A 20,105-nucleotide genomic window follows, 5' to 3' on the forward strand; every position below is an offset into this window, starting at 1 on the left:
ACAAGTGCTGACAAGAAATAAAGTTGCCTGTCCACAGCAAACTGTGTGAAGGTGCCTTCCCCAGCACCCTCCCCCACTTCAGACCTAGAATAAACAAATGTATCCAACTGTCTGCAGACCAAAGAAGTCAACAGGGTCTAAAGGTCATAGCCAGTCAATTTCTGAGGAGGAGACTAGAAAATTTGCATAGGGTGGTGTTAATCTCTAGCTGCTCTCTTAAAGTCCCATGAAAAAGAAAGGAAAAACAAAAGGCAGAGAGGAGGTCTTCATCATTCAGCTACTGGATTCTCTTCACCATGCAGAAACACTTTTAAACAGCTTTTAAAAGGAAGAGTTGTTCAGCTCACTTCTTTAAAGGGGAGTGTGGGGGGGAGTGAAAGGAATTAACCATTGGTGGCCTGCAACAAAGGACCAGGCACTGATCTCCTTGTGCTCCATGTGGCATTTCTATTAACAAAGCTGTCCTACATTAACTCATCTGTCAATTAAAGCTCCAAGTTAAGGATCTTGTCCAACATTACAGAACCAGCTCTTGGCCAAGCATTGATCCTCTGTAGGATGATATGGAATAGGTATACTCATTCCATTTTTATGATACAGTAGTTCTGAAGGAAAAAAGAAGAGTGGAGGGGCACCTGGTTGAGCTCACATATTACAATGTGCAAGGACCCAGACTCGAGCCCCCAGACCCCGCTGGCAAGGGGAAAGCTTTTTTTTTTTTTCTCTCCAGGGTTATTGCTGGGCTCGGTGCCTGCACCATGAATCCACTGCTCCTGGAGGCCATTTTTCCCCCCTTTTTGTTGCCCTTGCTGCTGTAGCCTCGTTGTGGTTATTATTATTGCCATTGTTGATGTTGTTCGTTGTTGGATAGGACAGAGAGAAATGGAGAGAGGAGGGGAAGACAGAGAGGGGGAGAGAAAGATAGACACCTGCAGACCTGCTTCACTGCCTGTGAAGCGACTCCCCTGCAGGTGGGGAGCTGGGGGCTCAAACCGGGATCCTTATGCTGGTCCCTGCACTTTGTGCCACATGCACTAAACCCACTACGCCACCGTCTGACCCCCAGGGGAAAGCTTTATAAGTGGTGAAGCAGTGCTGCAGGTATCTTTCTTTTTCTATCTCCCCCATCTTCTCGTTTCTCGCTGCTGTCTCTATCCAATAAATAAAGATAGTAAAAAAAATTAAAAAGCAAAAAAGGAGAAGCCATCTGCATACCTGTGTGAACATACGCACACAAAATGAACAGAATATAAGATAATAGATATGCCTATGTACTTGCCTATGGTCTTCCTTCTTTTTTTAAATTTTTTTTATTTATAAAAAGGAAACATTGACAAAACTATAGGATAAAAGGGGTACAGCTTTGCACAGTTCCCACCGCCATGGCCTTCTTTCTGTCCAACCAAGTCTCAAGTACTTAAGTGTTAAAAGTAGCCAAAGAATCATACCTCAAATGTCATTCACTGCTAGTTTACCCAGCTCAACTGTTCCCATGTGTGCAGGATTCCGCCTAAGCAAAAATCTCATCTACTGAATGACTGGGCTGCTGGGCCAGGCAACTTGCCGACCTAGCTCTAGCTCTCATGGTTCCAAAGCTACTGTGATGTTTACTACAAGAGCTTAACTTAGGTCTGTGCAATGCTGACACACTTCCCCGTCTCCATCTGCAATTCTCCAAGGAGACTTACAACCTTCCCTTGTTTAAATCACCCAGATCTGGTGTGCTCAGAAAACAGATTTGTTGTTTTATCTTAGAAAAGTAGCAAAAACTAAATAAAAATGAGAAAATAAAATAAATGGATTGCCCAGGGCCAGCAAAAATGATTCACTTGCACTGAGCACTGCTTTGACATACGTGAGACCCAGATTTTTAAATTTTTTATATTTATTTATTTTCCCATTTGTTACTCGTTTTTTTATTGTTGTAGTTATTCCTGGTGTTACTGATGTCTTCATTGTTAGATAGGACAGAGAGAAATGAGGAAGACAAAGAGGGTGGGAGAAAGATAGACACCTGCAAACCTGCTTCACTGCCTGTGAATCAACTCCCCTGCAGGTGGGGAGCCAGGGGCTCGAACTGGGATCCATTATGCCGGTCCATTAATGCTTTGCGCAATGTGCGCTTAACCCGCTGTGCTACCGCCTGACTCCCAAAACCCAGATTTGAGTCTGGCCCCATCACACTGATGAAAGCTTCAGTAGTGTGGTCTCTCTTTTTTTTTTTTTTACCCTCTCTGCCCACCCCCCTCTCCTCTCTCTCAAGAGGGGGTGGGAGATAGGGAAGAAAGTTAGGAAGGGAAAGAAATGAAGCTGAGCCATGCCACACCCAGTAAAATATATGTATTACCATGTGCCAGAACTGGAGCTAAAGTCCCTGAGCTTTGGGAGAAGTCTCTCTTTCTCTCTCCTCTCCCTATTTCTTCCATCTCTATTAGAAAAGAAAAAGAAAAGGAGGAAGGGAGAAAAAAAAAAAAGCTAAGGAAGAAAGAAAGGTAGTACATGATGCCATACAATTTAGCTACATTTGAAATATCCCTAGCCAGGTGTGACCTGATAGCCGAGCGTGTGCATTCTCCAGACACATGAATGACTATTCATATTCAGAGAGACTAATACAGACTAAATGCAGCCACAGGTCAGTTTAGGTTAGGGGTCAGGTCAAGTAGACTTTGCCACTATGTTATAAGGAAGGGGGAAAAAAACTTTAAAAATAAGCAACTTTAAACTGGGGAGAGAGCATAGTGGTTATACAGAGGCCTTCGTGTCTGTGGCACCAAAGGTTCCTGATTGAAACTCCAGTACTACCAGAAGCCAAAGTGAAGTACAGTTCTGGTAACAACAACAGCAGCAGTAACAACAACAACCATAACAATAACAACAACAATAATAAACATCTTTAACTTTCAGAGCATTTAAGAATATGTTGGAACTGCAAGAAACAAGCTGGAAGGCCCTCTGCTACTCTCCAACTCAGCAGTGTTCTGTCACTAATATAGATCATCCTGGCAAAGTAGATTCAATAGACAGATCAGAGCAGCTCTCAGTGTTCTGCAAGGGATGTGGGGGGGGGAGGGTCAGGGGATGGACAAAGAAAGGAAAAAGAAAGGAGGATATGAATTGTATTTCATTGTCTTAAAACAAACTTTAGTGAGGGATTACCTAGTGTGTAAATGACTCCTTTCCCAATTTCTCTCTGAGCCACTCCTGGCCCTGTTCAGCTGGGTGTAGCAGCAGGAAGCTGATCCCAACTACATTTCCTAAGTCTCCCCCCACCCCGCCCCACCCTCCAACCCTCCACTCCTGCTTAACCACTGGGCTCCCTGAGGGGGAAAGACTGACAGGAAGCAGAAGGGGGGGGGGTAGGGTATTTCCCCCTCTGTTTTCTACAGCTATTTTCCTGTTTTCTAAAGCAATGCCACATCATTTTTAGCATTGGTCAGGTCTCTTCTTTGGTTCTAGACCATCTTCTTCTTCTTTTTTTTTTTAAATTTTTCTTTATAAAAAGGAAACATTGACAAAAACTATAGGATAAGAGGGGTACAACTCCACACAATTCCTACCACCAGAACTCCATGTCCCAACCCCTCCCCTGATAGCCTTCTTATTCTTTATCCCTCTGGGAGTACAGACCCAGGGTCATTATGGGATGCAGAAGGTGGAAGGTATGGCTTCTGTAATTGCTTCCTCAATGAACATGGGTGTTGGCAGGTCTGTCTCTCTCTTTCCCTAGTGGGGAGGTGTTCTGGGGAAGTGCAGCACCAGGATGCATTGACATCATCTCCCCAGACAATAACTTGAATCCACCTGCATATCATATGTCAGGCTCAGGGAAAATAAAAAAAAGAAAAGAAGAAAAAAAACCTAGTATATTCATATATCCATGGGCTCTTTGGAATATAAAATAGGACTTCTAACTATCTACAAAACAGAGACACACCCCCACCCACCCACCCAACTCTTCAGCTGCACTGTCCCAGCCTTTAGGTTCATGATTAATCAAAAATTTGTTTGCCTTTTAGGTTAACTCTTTTTTCAGCCACCAGGTTCCAGATGCTACAATGATGCCAACTAGACTTCCCTGGGCAGAGGACCCCACCAATGTGTCCTAGACCATCTTTTTTTAATATTTATTTATTTATTCCCTTTTGTTGCCCTTGTTGTTTTACTATTGTAGTTATTATTGTTGTTGTCATTGTTGGATAGGACAGAGAGAAATGGAGAGAGGAGGGTAAGAAAGAGAGAGCGAAAGAAAGATAAGACACCTGCAGACCTGCTTCACCACCTGCGCTTAACCCTAACCCTCTGCGCTCCCACCTGACTCCCTAGACAATCTTTTTATGGTGTCTGCTCCCAAGCTGGAAGCCTTTGCTATGCTTCTAGTTGCCCTGACTCTAAGCGTCTCTAAAAACACCCTATCTTCCCTCATTGTCCGCTGATCTAGAAGCAAGTGGAATTCTTGCTGCTGTTAGTCCCTATTTTGTGCCACTTAAGCACTTCCAACAACTTAATAACTCTTGCATTAAGTCCTTCCTATGAAGTTATGTAGTGTCTCCTGACCAGACTTTCATTAGCAAAGTGAATATTACTGCAATTAATAAACTCTGCTTAAGAATCATGGTTCTGTGGCTGTTGCTGTTTGGAGCATGTTGAGAGATTGCACAGAAACATGTTATTTACCCAGACACAAATCGAAAGGCAGAGTTTTGATCTTCAGGCTATATTTTTAAACCAGCTGCAGATCATCCACCAAGGGAACAATCATCCATGTAATAGATTTATGTTACTATGGGATTTGACAAGATTGCAAAGTTCACCTCCTGACTATTCCCCAAGTACTTCCCTTCACTGAAATAGCCCACTGAAAAAAGAGAATAAAGTGCATTCTAGTAGTCATGTAAAAATCAAACTACAGACCTTCAAATTGTTAAGTCTTACCTTGCTGATTCCATGCAACTCATTTGATTTAATTAAAAAAAAAAAAAACTATGATGGAAAAGGAAGGAATAGAAAAGAGGGAGAGAGACAAAGAGAAAGAACAAGACAACACAGAAACTATACAGTTTTAGAATGAAAGGGACTAAGGAAAAGTATTCCAAAAGGAAATATTTTATTTTAAAACTACAACATAAAGTCCTTATTTTACTCTCTTAGATTCAAAAAGAGTTCACTAAGGGAATACATTTTCACTCACTGCAAAGGAACTATGGTATACTTTAAAAACAAAGAGTAACAAGTATTTCATGTGAACTTTCTGAAAAATCAAGCATATATGGCAAGAAAGACAAGCTGAAAGTATCTTTAAGAAATTCTCAGTTTTCAGAGGGATTCACAGTTACAGATATAGAGCAGAACAATTAGAGAAATAATGAGATATGGTGCTTAATGGAGACTAGGAATCAAAAAAACCTAAGAAGGACACACATGTTAGGGAAAGACAAACAGAGAAAAACATCAAAGGTGTGTGTGTGTGTGTGTGTGTGTGTGTGTGTGTGTGTGTGTGTGTGTGTGTGTGTGTGTGTGTGTAGGAGGGATGGAGGGGGGAGGGAGAGAGCATGAGGTCAGCCCACTTGCAGACCCTTTTCTTTTCAGTCTCTTTCCTTCATAGTCATGATAATTATGGTTGCTTAGATGCTTAGATACGATGGACCTAGACCTCTAACAGATCCCTCTCTACACCATCACTGGTCATCACTATCAGGAACAGCATTGTGGACCCACTTGTAGGCCTTTCCAGGACCTTGTCCTCAATGTGGAACAACAATGGTAGGGACTGCCCCAATCTCTGAAGGGAGACTGGGTAACATACTCTGTCACTAGAGGAAGTTGAGTCCTGAAATGAGTGCAGCCTAGAATGTTCCTAGTTATGACCATAGAATGTAAGCTCAGACCTACAGGAATGCAGAGGTTACACAAGCCCCTGTGCTTAATATGGGACCAGATTAGATCGATGGGATCTACAGTTAATAGTTTTTATATACTCTTCCCATATTTGGGAGCTACTCTCTTCCTTGATCCAGCTTTCTAGTCTTATTCCCAACTCTGACACCAGCTCCCCAGACAGTACTTTTGGCCCACCTGCATGTTAGCTGTCAGGCTCAGGAAAACATCAGTGAAGTCATGGGCCCCTTAGAATATACCTAAAATAGAATTCCTAGCTTTTTCCAAAATAAAGACCCCAAATCTCATTTGCTATATTCTTACCTTTAGGTTCCTAATTATTAAACAATTTATTCTGCTTTATATCTTAATGCTTTTTCAGCCACCACGTTGCAGATGCTACCATGATTCCTACCAGACTTCCCCGGGTAGACGAGATCACCAAAGTGTGCTAGAACCCCACCTCCCCAGAGCCCCATCCCACTAGGGAAAGATAGAAACAAGCTGGGGGTATGGATCCACCTGCCAACACCCCATAATCATCCTGGGTCCATACCCTCAGGGAGATGAAGATTAGGAAAACTTCCAATGCAGGGGACAGGATATGGAACACTGGTGGTAAGAATTCTGTGGAACTGTAGCCCCCCCCATCCTACAATAAATCAATAAAAACAAACAAACAAAAAACACCAGAACTTTCCTCTCCATTTACACATACTTGGCACAGTCAATGGCTACAGAATCTTCCATGATCTAATTCATATGACCCCAAAGACAGCAAAGGAATAGTGTATAGTGTTAACAGACAAACAAAATGGTCTGATTTTCCTTCCTTTCACCTTGTTTTCTACAAGGTCATCCTTTCATATCAACCTAAACTAGCAGACTATGGATTGTCTTCCTTTCAGAAACTACAAGGTTGTAAGAGAGGGGAAAAGAGCAACACTACTTGGGAGTCGGGTGGAAGCACAGCGGCTTAAGCACACGTGGCGCAAAGCGCAAGGACCAGCATAAGGATCCCAGTTGGAGCCCCCAGCTCCCCACCTGCAGGGGAGTCGCTTCACAGGCGGTGAAGCAGGTCTGTAGGTGTCTATCTTTCTCTCCCCGTCTCTGTCTTCCCCTCCTCTCTCCATTTCTCTCTGTCCTATCCAACAACGACGACATCAATAACAACAACAATAAAACAACAAGGACAACAAAAGGGAATAAATAAATATTTTTTTTAAAAAAAGAGCAACACTACTTAGTAAGGAGAGAAACGATTTGAAACTTTATTAACACTGATGGACTAGAGATGACTTTTTGAAATAAATAAATAAATATCTATTCCAGGTCCTAAAACAAATATTTGAGTAAAAGGAACTTAATGAATAAATATCATAAGGAATTTGAAAGACAGACAGACACACTGAATAACAGAGAGGGTAAGAAAACCAGCAATTTACAACTTACAGTCACTCAATGGGTCACAGTGTGACATTATTTCCATTATTCCCTCTTGCAAAAATTTGTTAACATTTTTATGCGGAATAGTGTTTCCTTGAGTGAAAAAAATGCTTCCGTTTCCCTCTGTAATGTCGTATAATATATCTGAGAGTCAGGACAACATTGTGATCAGAAAAGAATACCGATACAAGTATGTGGAGACCTGGATTTCTATACTAGCTCAGTTTGATGATTTGGATGCATCCTTTCATTCCCCAGACTGATGGTTCCTCATCTGATAGTGGAAATAATATTGAGTGACCTGAGATATAGCAAAAGTGGCAAAATGAATCACAGCTACCTACCCCAAATACCAGAACAGTGTATCAGGAGCAAGACCTCAGGTCCAGTCTCAGATTATTCATGTTGGGCAGGGAGTCTAACTAGCAGAAGACTGTGCCATCTGAGAACAACCTGTCCCTCACCCTACAGAGAAACCAGGTTATTCAAAAACAAACTAACTAAGCTTTATTAATTTAATAAGTTGACTGGATGCTACTGGTTTGATCACCCCTCACTAGTCTCAGTCCTCACTCCTTCATTTCATTTCCATTGGTCCTCAGAGACAGTGGACGTCTCCTGCACCATTAGTCGGTGAAACTCTTGTCAGCAGGGATGGTATCAACAGCACTTGCCTGGAAGGTTTTCTCAAAGTGTAAAGCCACTAGATCTTTACAAGCTCTTAGAAAGTACCACTTTTTCTCCTCTAATCAGAACATTTCACCATCTAAAATAATACAGGTGGAAAATATTAAAAATTAACATATAATTAGAAAACACCATTTTTAAATAGAATGTTCAAAAGATCACCTACAAAGCTATAATGGAAATCTTATGAAAGTGGATTCCTTAAGAAAATTAGGAGAGGATTTCCAGAGGCAGGGCTGTGGAGTAATAGCATGCTCACTGTGTTCTCCCCATCAACTAGAAAAAGCAGCAAAAAACACCTGAAAAATCAACAGAATAAGACCAGGATTTCTTCAGACACGTGCGGCTCATGGATGTAAAAGGAGGGAGAGAATCCCAGGACTGAAAAGCTGCACTCAGTAACAGCTGGAGCCAAATTGGAAGATGAGCAGATGGAATACACCACTTGTGGGTCTGAGTTAAATCAACAACTTTTTGCCTCCAGGGTTATATTTCAGGGTCTCAGTGCCTATACCACAAATCCACTGCTCCTGGAGGCTTTTTTTCACCCTTTTGTTGCCCTTGTTGTTCTATCATTGTTGTGGTTATTATTATTATTGCCGTCGATGTCGTTTTTGTTGGACAGGACAGAAAGAAAATGGAGAGAGGAGGGGAAGACAGAGAGGAGGAGAGAAAGTTGCTTCACACTGCTTGTGAAGCAACCACCTGCAGGTAGAGAGCTGGGGGCCTTGAACAGGGATCTTCACACTGGTCCTTGCGCTTTGTGCCATGTGTGCTTAACCCACTGAGCTACTGCCTGACCTCCAACAACTACTTTTTAAAAACTCTCCCCAAACTCACCAATTTACAACTGTGCCTTCTTAAGTTTCCAATGTTTTTACCTCACACAGAGGCTGGAACAACTACAAGGAGACACTACACTGACATTAAAAACACTGCCCTCCTCACATATTTCCTATGCCACGTCCCTCAATCATTCCAAGGATAACCTTGTCTGACTATGAAAGTAAGGACCACAAAAGCTGAATAAGGGCAAGAGACTGCCACACTTTAATGATGGCTCTTTTGGTCACTACCAGGCCACCCATCATCCGGGGCCCAACTCAGGGAATCCTGGAATTCCCACATAGACATGATGGGCCTAGACCTCTAACAGATCCCTCTCTCCACTGTCACTGGTCATCTCCATTAGAAACAACATAATGGACCCTCTAGTGGGCCTCTACAGGCCCTTGCCCTCAATGTGGACCAACAGTAGTAAACTGCCCTATTATGTGACAGGCAGTTGGGTCAACATATTCTGCCACTTGAGGAAGACAGGTCCTGCAATGAATATAGTCTAAAATGTTCCTAGCTGTAACCATATGTGGGAGCTACTCTCTGCCCAGATCCAGATTTCTAGTCTTATTTCCAATACTGACACCACCTCCCCAGACAGACCTTTAGCCCACCTGCATGTTAGGTGTCAAGCTCAGACAAAACTTAGTAAAGTCATAGGCCCCGTGGAATATACCTCTAATAGCTTTATCTAAAAGGGAGACCACAAATCTCATCTGCTATATTCTTACCTTTAAGTTTCTGACTATTAAACAATTTGTTCTACTTTATGTCTTAACGCTTTTCAGTCACCAAGTTGTAGATGCTACTATGACACCAACCTGACTTCCCTGGGCAGAAGACCTCATCAATGTACCTTGGAACCCCACCTCTCCAAAACCCTGCCCCACTAGGGAAAGAGAAAAAGGCTGTGAGTGTGGATCGACCCGTCAACATCCATGTCCAGTGAAGAAGCAATTACAGAAGCCAGACTTTCCACCTTCTGCAAAGATCTTTGGTCCATACTCTCAGAGGGATAAAGAACAGGAATGCTTCCAACGGAGGGGAATGTGATACAGAACTCTCGTGGTGGGAATTGTGTGGAATTGTACCCCTCTTATGCTATCGTCTTGCCGATCATTATTAAATAAATAATAAATTAACAAACAAACAAAAAAACACTAAACCAACCTGGTGACTCAGGATAAACTCTCACCTCTCCCACAACTATGACTTAAGTAACTCACTTAGCCACAAGTGGGTACAAGAATGCCTGATCAGTAGTAAGGGAAACTGTTGTTAATATTTCGTAAGGCTCTTGCTGGCCGGGGTAGCTTCACGGGCAGGTAACAGAGATGTGGAGGCAACAGCTGGGCAGGGAAGCTGTATTTCTTTATTCAGGAACAACAATTCATAAACTAAGACAGACTAATCACCAAACAGAACTCTGCTGTCTCTTTGAGACGGCGCAAGCACTCTCTCTTACTCTGGAACTCAGGAACCCTCTCCAACTCTGGAACCCTCTAACTCTGGACTCTGGCACTCTGAAACTCTGGCGGGGTCCCTAGGGGCGGGGCCATGCGGCCCGCGAAATTAACAGGACTGATCTAATTATCTTGGCGGGGGAGAACTAGAACCCAATGTAAAGCATACAACAATTTCCCCTTTTCTTTTTAACTAAATGACTATAGTATCAAGGGTGTGGGGTGAACAGAAACATATATCATACAGGCATTTTAAAAAAAGAAACTGGAACAAACATGGAGAAACATGCAAGCAAATAACAAGAACCAGTGTGTTGCTAAGGGAAGGCCTGAGGGGGTCATATCTGCCTCTGTGGGCTAAACTTTATCAGCTTAAAAAAAAACATTTCTTGCCTCTGGGGGGCTACTTGCCTCGACGGGCATTTGCATGGGGGTGGGGAACGGCCTAGAGTCCCAAAGGCAGCTGGCTGCAGGAAACAGCCTAAGAAGCTGTATTCAGTGGCACCAGGTACCACTTCAGTACTTAAAAAAACAGCACATGGCCAAAGAAGGAAGGCAGGGAATCTTGGGGACCATAAAGCTTACTTTGTCTTTGAACACTAAAGAGAAAATAATTCTCCAATTCTGTAAGCCCTCCCCTGCCCCAAGAGACTAGAACAACAGCAGGGAGACCTCATACTGACATCAAAAACACTAAACTGGCCGGGTGACACAGAATATAATCTCCCCTGCTCCACCGAGATATATAAGCAGGGAAATCAAATACCTGAGCCACAGTGCCTCCTGCTGGCATAATAATGAAAGTCACACTAAATGTGGAAACTGAGAAACACACAGGCAGAAATGACAGAAACCCTAAATGACCAGACAGACACAGTTCTAGAAAAAATTGCAGAGATAGTTAAGAAAACTCATTATAAAATCAAATCAAGGTACTAAAGATTCAAGAGCTCAGTGATCATTTTACTAGAGAATTATAAAGTACGGGGGAGGGGCTTTAAACAGAACTGCAGGGCCTAAAGAACACTTTGAATGCAGTTGAGGTAAGAGGCTTCAGAAGTAGACTTAACTAGGTGGAGGAGAGAATATCAACACTAGAAGACACAACCACCACACTCTGAAATTTTTAAATTCTTGGAGAGGAACAGTTTAGGAAAAATTAAGCATTTGTCTAGGGAATAGCAGGCTTCATCAGAAAGACAAACATCAGAGTTATTGAGATCTCTGAAGAAAAGAGTGGAGAACATATTCAAATAAATTATAGTAGAAAAATTTCCATCATATTCAAATAAATTATGGCAGAAATTTTTCCATAATATTCAAATAAATCATAGAAGAAATTTTTCCATACCAGCATAAGGATTCTGGTTCGAGCCCCTGGCTCCTCACCTGTGTGTGTGTGTGTGTGTGTGTGGGGGGTGCTTCACAGGTGGTGAAGCAGGTCTGTAGGTGTCTACCTTTCTCTCCCCCTCACTGTCTTCCTTTCCTCTCTCCACTTCTCTCTGTCCTATCCAACAACAACATCAATAACAACAATAACTACAACAATAAAAAAACAACAAAGGCAACAAAAGGGAATAAATATAATAAAAGGAATCACTATCATAATGACATTGTTTTTTCCTGAAATGTAAATTCAGTTAAACTACAAGCAAATCTCAAGGTGTGTGTGTGTGTCTCTCTCTCTGTGTGTGTGTGTGTGTGTGTGTGTGTGTGTGTGTAACACTAATAGATGGAATATATATGGAAGACAAACCACCAAGAAAAGTCAACATACTTCTGAAAACTATTAGTGGGGCATGCCCTGTGAAATACCAAAGCTTATTATAAAGTTACAAGATTAAATAAGTATAGTTTGGGCAAAAGAGTAGACAAAATATAAGCCTAGAATCTGACCCCAAGTAACAGGATGACTTTTTTTTTTTTTTAATTTTATTTTATATATATATATTTTTTTATATTTATTTATTTATTTATTTATTCCCTTTTGTTGCCCTTGTTGTTTTATTGTTGTAGTTATTATTGTTGTTGTCGTTGTTGGATAGGACAGAGAGAAATGGAGAGAGGAGGGGAAGACAGAGAAGAGGAGAGAAAGATAGACACCTGCAGACCTGCTTCACCGCCTGTGAAGTGACTCCCCTGCAGGTGGGGAGCCGGGGTTTGAACCGGGATCCTTATGCCGGTTCTTGTGCTTTGCGCCACCTGCGCTTAACCCACTGCGCTACAGCCCGACTCCCAACAGGATGACTTTTTCCCCCAAAGAAAAGTTAGAATATATTCCTATCCCAAACCTCCTCACACAGATACATACACATACACACACCACTCCACACAGATTATAGAAATTAAATATGAAAGATAAAGCAGTGAGGCTTTTAGGAGATAATACAGGAGACTATCTTTAACATCAGGGTTCAAAAAAAAAAAGCTTTCTTTAAACAAGATATAAAAAGTACTAACCATAAAATAAAAGATTGATAAATTCAACTACATTAAAATGAAGAAGTTTGATGGTAGGAGGATGGCAAGAATCCAACTCCAATGTGGTCTATGAATCTATTCAGCTTCCCAAAGGAATAAATTACAGTAACCTTTATGCATTCATTGGAACTATATTCTAACAATACATACCAAAGCACAGATCCAGCAGATGGTTGGCCCATTTTTTTTTTTACTTCATTCACAATTGGACTAGTGGCACTTCTCATTTAAGTTGAGTAAGTCTAAATGGTTGTATTCTATATTTAGGAATTTTATGAACAAGCACATAAAATCGCTCAAAATGAAAATTCCTCAAATTCTAGGCAAGCAACTCACATGGAATCATTATAGTCATGTACAATATTAGGCAACCACAAAGGTTTGGTTCTGTGTACTATTTACATTATTTGTTTGTGAATATTCATGCTCAAAGTCCACTCTCATCCTGCTGTCTCCTGGGATTTTACTACTCTTCTCAGCACTACTAGCAAAAGTCTGGGACTCTGTGGTAGCTCACTCTGATGGTACAGCATAAATGTTACCATGTGAGAGAACATGGACTCAAGACTCTGGTTTCCATCTGAGGGGGAGAGCTTCATAAGTGGTTGAGCGCACACCTGTCACAATGTGCAAGGACCAGGGTTTGAGCCCCCAACTCCCTTCTGCAGGAGAAAGCTATGCAAGTGGTGAAGCAAGGCTGTAGGTGTTTTTCTCTATCCCTAGATAGCATCCTTCCCTCTCAACTTCTGGCTGTTTCCATACAGTAAAAAAAAAAAAAAAAAAAAAAAAAGATAATTAAAAGTGCATACATAAATAAACAAAAACAATGATTTTATAGAATATATTAGATAAGTGATTGCTATGACTGATTCCAGATGTCAGGTAAACACAGAAATAAATGAAGGGGCCACGCGGTGGCCCACTTAGTTAAGTATTCATAGTATGGTGTACAAAGACCCAGGTTCAAGCCTCTGGTCCCCTGCAGGGGGAAAGATTCAGTGTCGTAGCAGGGCTGCAGGTATCTCTCTATCTCTCTACCTCTCTAACTTCCCATCCCCTCTCAATTTCTCTGTTTCTATCCAATTAAAAAGAAAAAAAAAGTGATTTTCAGCAGATGATTATTAACATTCATCTTCACAACAATAGTATAAAAATAGGTGCAAGAAAAATAAATTTCAAAATTGCTTATCACAATGTCTATGAAAAACAATTATTTTCCAAATATTTTCAAAATGCTTATTCATTCATAGAAACAGAAATCAAGAGAAAATGGGAAGACAAGAGAGACAAAAAAGAGACACCCACAGCACTGATTCACCAGTTGTGAAACTTCCCCCATGCAGTTGGGCACCGTAACGTGTTCTCAACCAAGTACACCACCGCCCAGCTGAATTTCCTAATCTTTTTATCCACGTGAACTTAATAAACCACGTGAGATGGCACACATTTAAATCAACTCAGCTGAACAGAAATTAGTTTCTTTAGATGGAAATTTGAGCATCTACTGTTTTCAGACATTGCCGGAAAGCAAAGTCACATTTCCTTCAACTAAGAAATTTATAAATGTGCAGGACCTAAGTTCACTTCCTCAATTTCCCAGAGATGCTCAATGCATATTCATAATTTCTCAGTCACTGGTGTCAATTGTGGCACAAACAATAGAAACAAGCAGACATAACAAATGAAAAGCAGACAAACACGGAGACAGAAGCCACGAGGAACACAGGAAGAGAAAGAGCATTAAGTGCTGGATAGTGAACTGGTAGATCGCGAGTTCAGTTGAGCAACAGGGAAATTGGTTCATAGAGTCAGACGCTGATATTGAAGCTGGGGGCCAACCCATAGGGTTGGCGATTTTATACACTCACCACACACGCAGGTGATTTAGGTTCGTTCTGGCCTAATCAGAAAAATCTGAGAAGAACCTCTCATGTTTTATTTCCTAGCCTGAACATCTTTTCCCAGATAAAACTTTAAAAAAATATATTTACTTACTTATTCCCTTTCATTGCCCTTGTTTTTTATTGTTGTGGTTATTGATGTGGTTATTGTTGGATAGGACAGAAAGAAATGGAGAGAGGAGGAGAAGACAGAGATGGGGAGAGAAAGATAGACACCTGGAGACCTGCTTCACTGCCAGTGAAATGATTGCCCTGCAGGTGGGGAGCCAGGGCTCCAACCAGGATCCCTAATCCCATCCTTGCGCTTTGTGCCGCATGTGCTTAACCCCGCTGTGTTACTGTCCGACTCATTTCCCAGACAAAACTTTTTTAAAAATCATTTTTTATCTGCAAGTTCTTCTACTCAGCAGCATTTTATTTCTGTTTTCCTTTTCTTTATGAGAATCCCCCACTGGCACCGCAGATTGGTTATATGTCGGTTCGAATAAAGCAAAATAATAATAATAAAAGCAAGCTGGCAATTTCTTTCCAACAGAATATGCTGCATATTTTATGAAATAGAAGCCAGAGGAGTTTTATGATTCCTGAACCAAAACCTTCCTATATCTGAGAAGTTAATGGAAGGAGAACAGAAAGAGCATCTCACAGAAAAAAGGAAGCTGATCATATTCTCTCCGACCTAAGGGATGTGTTCCTGATTAACTGACTTGATTTTTTTTAGCATAGGTTCCTTTCTTGATACACATTTCAGAGACGGAGTTCAATGCTAGTTTTGATTAGCATAACACAAACCACAGGAGTTTTCTTTCCTACTGGATGCCACTTCCCAAGTTACTTCAGTCTCAGCAGAATGATAGCAAATGGTAAGGTTTCTGTTTTCCAGGGTGAGGGATTTCCCACTTGAAGGATAACATTGAGAGTAAACTCTCCTCACGTGTTAAGTACAGCTCCAAGCACTCTGTGTTGACTCCTATCCTCCTCACAACAATCTCACGTGGCAGGTACTACGATTATAGGAAAAACTCAAGCACAGTGAAGTTAGATCAGCTGCTGAATCCATACAACTGGTAGAACTTGCAGACACGATATCTGAACCCAGGTCACTCAGCATTGATGTCCAACCACCTGTTATACAGATTTTTAATTTTAAGACAGTGTACTTGCCACAGCAGATAAGCAACAACAGTAACACAAACTTTGCATGCCTAATTAATTCATATTTTATGAGTAGACAGATGTGAACTAACACTAATCAATATCTGTTATGATGTCACAATAGTCAAAGTACTTACAACTCCAATAGTGAAGAAAAAAAAAGCATGCTGTGTTATTAACATGAAGTTGAGAATAAACTCTAGCATGCTTCTATAGGAAGTCTATTACATTACCACCCCCCTGACACCATCAAATTTGATAACCATCCTGGGAGATAGCTTGGATCACCTCCTTGTTCACAGGTTACATAACACAGGGGTTAGACAGATCCTAGAACCTTAATGTTCAGACTTAAATCTGAGCTCTATAACTTATTTGCTCTGTGATCCTGGGCCAGTTATCAATTCTCTCTGTGTCAAGTTACCTTTTTTATTCAATAGGAATGAGAATACAGGTAGTCATTTCCTAGAATTTAGAGATTAAGTAAATTGAATCAAACTATTTAAAAAGGTGGTTGACTTAGTACTTCATAAAGGTTAATTATTCCTAATGTTATTAATATGAGCAGTGATTTTGCCAAACATGACAAAGTGAGGAAGTAGTTGGATTCAACCCCGACCATCCAGTAGGAAGGCAATCCTCTTCCAAGAATCTGTCATTCTCAAGAGTTACAAGTCTCCTAAAATCCTACAATGTGGCAAGTACCCAGTGAGTAGGTTTTCCCTGGGAAACTAATCCAAATCCACAAGGTGGGTAATCTTGTTCCTATTTGCAAATGACGAAACTTAGACTCTATAGGTTAAGGGATTCATCCTTTCACTGAACAAGTGAACACTCTTTGTCACAGTAAGTCCTAAATAACAGTAGGCATTTCTGGCAACAGCCTTCAATGTATGCAAGTTTTTCAAAGTGCCATGTGACAGGCATAAACTGTGATTCTTCTTGCTTTCTTAGTTTGCAAGGATTTAATCCTTGCAAAAACAAAATGTTTGACTTGAGTGAATTATCAAAATGAAATGCTGCCCCAATTAGATGCATTATCCCCCTGCAGGGTGCCTCCAGGCCTCTGAAATCTATCAATGCATTTTTTTTTAAGAAGGCTACTATTCGGTACCAAAACAAACCAAACACCCATCCATTTAAGAAAAAAATTACTTTGGAGGGGAGAGGGGAGTGAAGCAGCATATTCCTGTCTGGCCTGGGGAAGAGAAAATGAACAATAAGTGATAGCATCTCTTCCCTGCAGCCTCACACAATGGTGAGTCTTGCAAATGAAACATACTGTGAAACAGCTTGTGAGATGAGCTTCATCAACAATAAGTAATTTTTATTCAGATTTTATTGTTGAATACAAAGAACAAGATCAAATGTTTCAGATAAGTCTATTCAGACTTTAAGCTAAGCAAACCACCAAAAGACAAAAAGAAAAAAAAAAAAAAAGAAAGAAAAGAAACCTACTAAAAATCATCTAAATCTGTTTCAGGAAGAGATTTAATTGCCAACTTGACTTATATATCTGATTCTCACTTGATAGTGGCACAGTTCCCAAGAAGATAGTGATAACACATTTGCACTTCCCACCTTGGCCTCTTCTTTCATTCCTGCTGAGCCTCCCAGCGTTGCCAAATAGTTACAATGTCAGTCTTTCAAATCATTACATTTTGAACTTCCTAAACCTTTAAAAGGGCCTCTGTGTATGGAAAAGAACAATAGCGCTTCAAAAGCCATTTCTGAGAGTTCTATAATATTCCATTTGAATGCTAGGGTTTCAATCAAGGACATGAGCAGACAATTTCTGATTGCTTAGAAGTTGACTTTTACACGGCTTTGATTAGGTGGCCCTTCTCAACAGGAAATCAAGAAAAATCTTAGATCCCTTTCAGATTCCAGAATTGTAAGCAAGCCTTTTTGGGGGGACAGGGAATGGGGGTGGAGAGCATTTCTACTCCAGCCAACCTCCCCTTCCTCCTACCCCACCCCCACCTATCTTCTTGCTGGAGCAATCCAGGGTTCCACCCAGAATCACTCATCATTCAGATAATAAAAACAATGGGTGCTAATTCAGGGGGAGGGGAAGGTTTATAATTTCATGAATTTCCCAAAGGCCTATAATTGACACCTAAATGTACAAACGTGAACCGGATAATTAGGGGGTTCTCCATGTAAGCCACCTTTAATTTATATGATTACTTGAAAACATGTTAAGTGCTATGAAGTGTCAAAGGAACCCCCTACAAAGGCTTTATTCAACATTGTGAAAGTGCATGGAAATGGGCCAGCAGGAGAGGAGCGGACGGGAAGGAAAAGCGGCCGCGGATTGCTGCTCTGATCCCCTCCGGCAAGCTAGAAGCTGGATGGTAGTGGCACCCGTCCTGCCGCGAGCAGGACCAGCCCACCCATTTACTTCCTCGGCTGGGTAAGGCAGGCGCACGCCCGTATGCAGGCTCTCCACTCGCACCTCTTTCCGGGGGAGCTAAGCCCCGGTGCGCGCCAGCACCCCACCGCGCACCCACGGGCGCACGCAGCACCTACCCACGCGGGCCTGCACCCCGCCCTCGCCGCCACTTGCGGGAGCGCACCGCCGCCCTCCACTCCGCCCTACCCCCAGCAGCCAGGGGAGTACCGGGAGAGAGCCAAAGTGTGACTGCCGAGAACCCCCTTCTCCCCACCCCCACACCCCATTCCTCCGTACTCTCCCAGCCCGAGCGGAAGTGCCCAGGCAGACCCGCAACAATGAAGACTTGTGTGATGCTGCACGGGGGTGGGGGTGGGGGTGGTGGATCTTTTACTCCGAGTGAAATGAACAGTCTACCCTGCCGGGGCTGGAAGGAAGGGATGCGGGAGCCAGTGGCCTCGACAGGCAGCTTTCTCGCCCCCTCCTCCTCCGCTGACCAGTTAATCAGCGTCAACCAACAAATTAATTAAAAGAACGAAAAGAAAAGAGAAAAAGAAAGAAAAACAAACCGGGAGAGACTTTTCCCCCCAAAGTACAGAGAACAGAGGCGCCCTCCCCCCAGCAGGGGTCACAATAACACTCGGCGGGACAGAGCGGGCCCCGGGGGAGACGCGGCCACAGCCGTGCCACGGTGGTTCTCAAAGAGACTTTCGACACGCATCCATCCGCTCCTTTCCCACGCCAAGACACCATCTCTCCTCCCCCGCATCCCTCCTCCTCCACCAACTCTGCCTCCCTGACTCCATCCAGGGTTGTCTCCCTGGTAGAGACAACCTCCTTTATAAACCGGGCCCAGGGAATGGTAAAGTTTCCCCCAGCAGCTAAGGGAGAATAATAAGGGGGGTTCTGCAGTCCAGGCTGAGCTTCGCTTTCAATGCCCAGAGGAGAGGGGCCAGGCTGGGGGGGTGGGGGGGGCGGGGTGGTGGTGTGGGGAACAAGCAGCAGAGCACCGAGATCACCCTAAGGGAAGCTGGGGCTGGGGGGAGGTTGGGGAGGCCCAGGGCGGGGGAAGGGGGCTGTCTAAGGAATATGACAGTGTTTGTGAAAGGTTTGGGATGCATAGACTAGATCAGGTTTGGGGTCAAGTCCGGACAGAACTGCAGCGCTGCCTGTGGAGTAGGAAAGTGTAAGCCAGGAGGACCTGAAGTAACAGCCCAGAGATACAGATAACAGACTTTCAGACCTGAGGTTCAGAGGTCTCAGGTTCAATCCCTGGCACTACCATATGCTAGTAGTGATGGACAGTGCTCTGGAGGAAGACGAAGGGAGAAAAAAAAAAAAAAGGAGAAAAAGGAAACCACGGATTCCTCTATGTCAGAAAAAAAAGAGGTTTGGTGTGGGGGCGCAGCTAGCGAGGAAGAAGGGTTGGGGAATCACTGAGCAGGTTTTGAAAGCTCCTGGAATGCGGATACTGCGGGGACCGCTGGCGGGAGGAGAGAGCAGAGGGTCCCGGCAAGAGTGGAATGGCTTGGGCAAGAAGGGTTCGAGAGAAAGGGGCGCGCTCAGCAGGGACACTGGGGATGGGGCTGGTGAGGGAAGAAGCAGAAGGTACCTTACTCGCCCCCCCCCTTCCCCAGCAAGTAGAGGGAGCAGGCGGAAAACTGCAGTCACCATCCCCCACGGCACCGCTTGCCAAACTCCCGAGAGGGACGCCCCGGCAGCTCTCCACCCAGCCCGGCGGGGCCCCTGCGAAGCCACCCGGAGGTCCGGGTGCCAAGTCCCCTCCGGACACCTGCCGGGGCAGAACTCCCGGGCCGCCGCCACCACCCCCACCACCACCAACACACACACCCCGCCGAGCTC

The 20,105-nt window shown here is 43.0% G+C and overlaps 1 protein-coding gene across 7 annotated transcripts in view; it reads right to left on the bottom strand.

Moving 5' to 3' along the window:
* Positions 1–20,105, bottom strand: part of DAB1 (DAB adaptor protein 1) — a 1,538,943-nt gene that overhangs the window by 502,598 nt on the left and 1,016,240 nt on the right. The window lies entirely within an intron of this gene.

The sequence above is a fragment of the Erinaceus europaeus genome, chromosome 13 (assembly GCF_950295315.1).
Source record: "Erinaceus europaeus chromosome 13, mEriEur2.1, whole genome shotgun sequence".
Lineage (NCBI taxonomy): Eukaryota > Metazoa > Chordata > Mammalia > Eulipotyphla > Erinaceidae > Erinaceus > Erinaceus europaeus.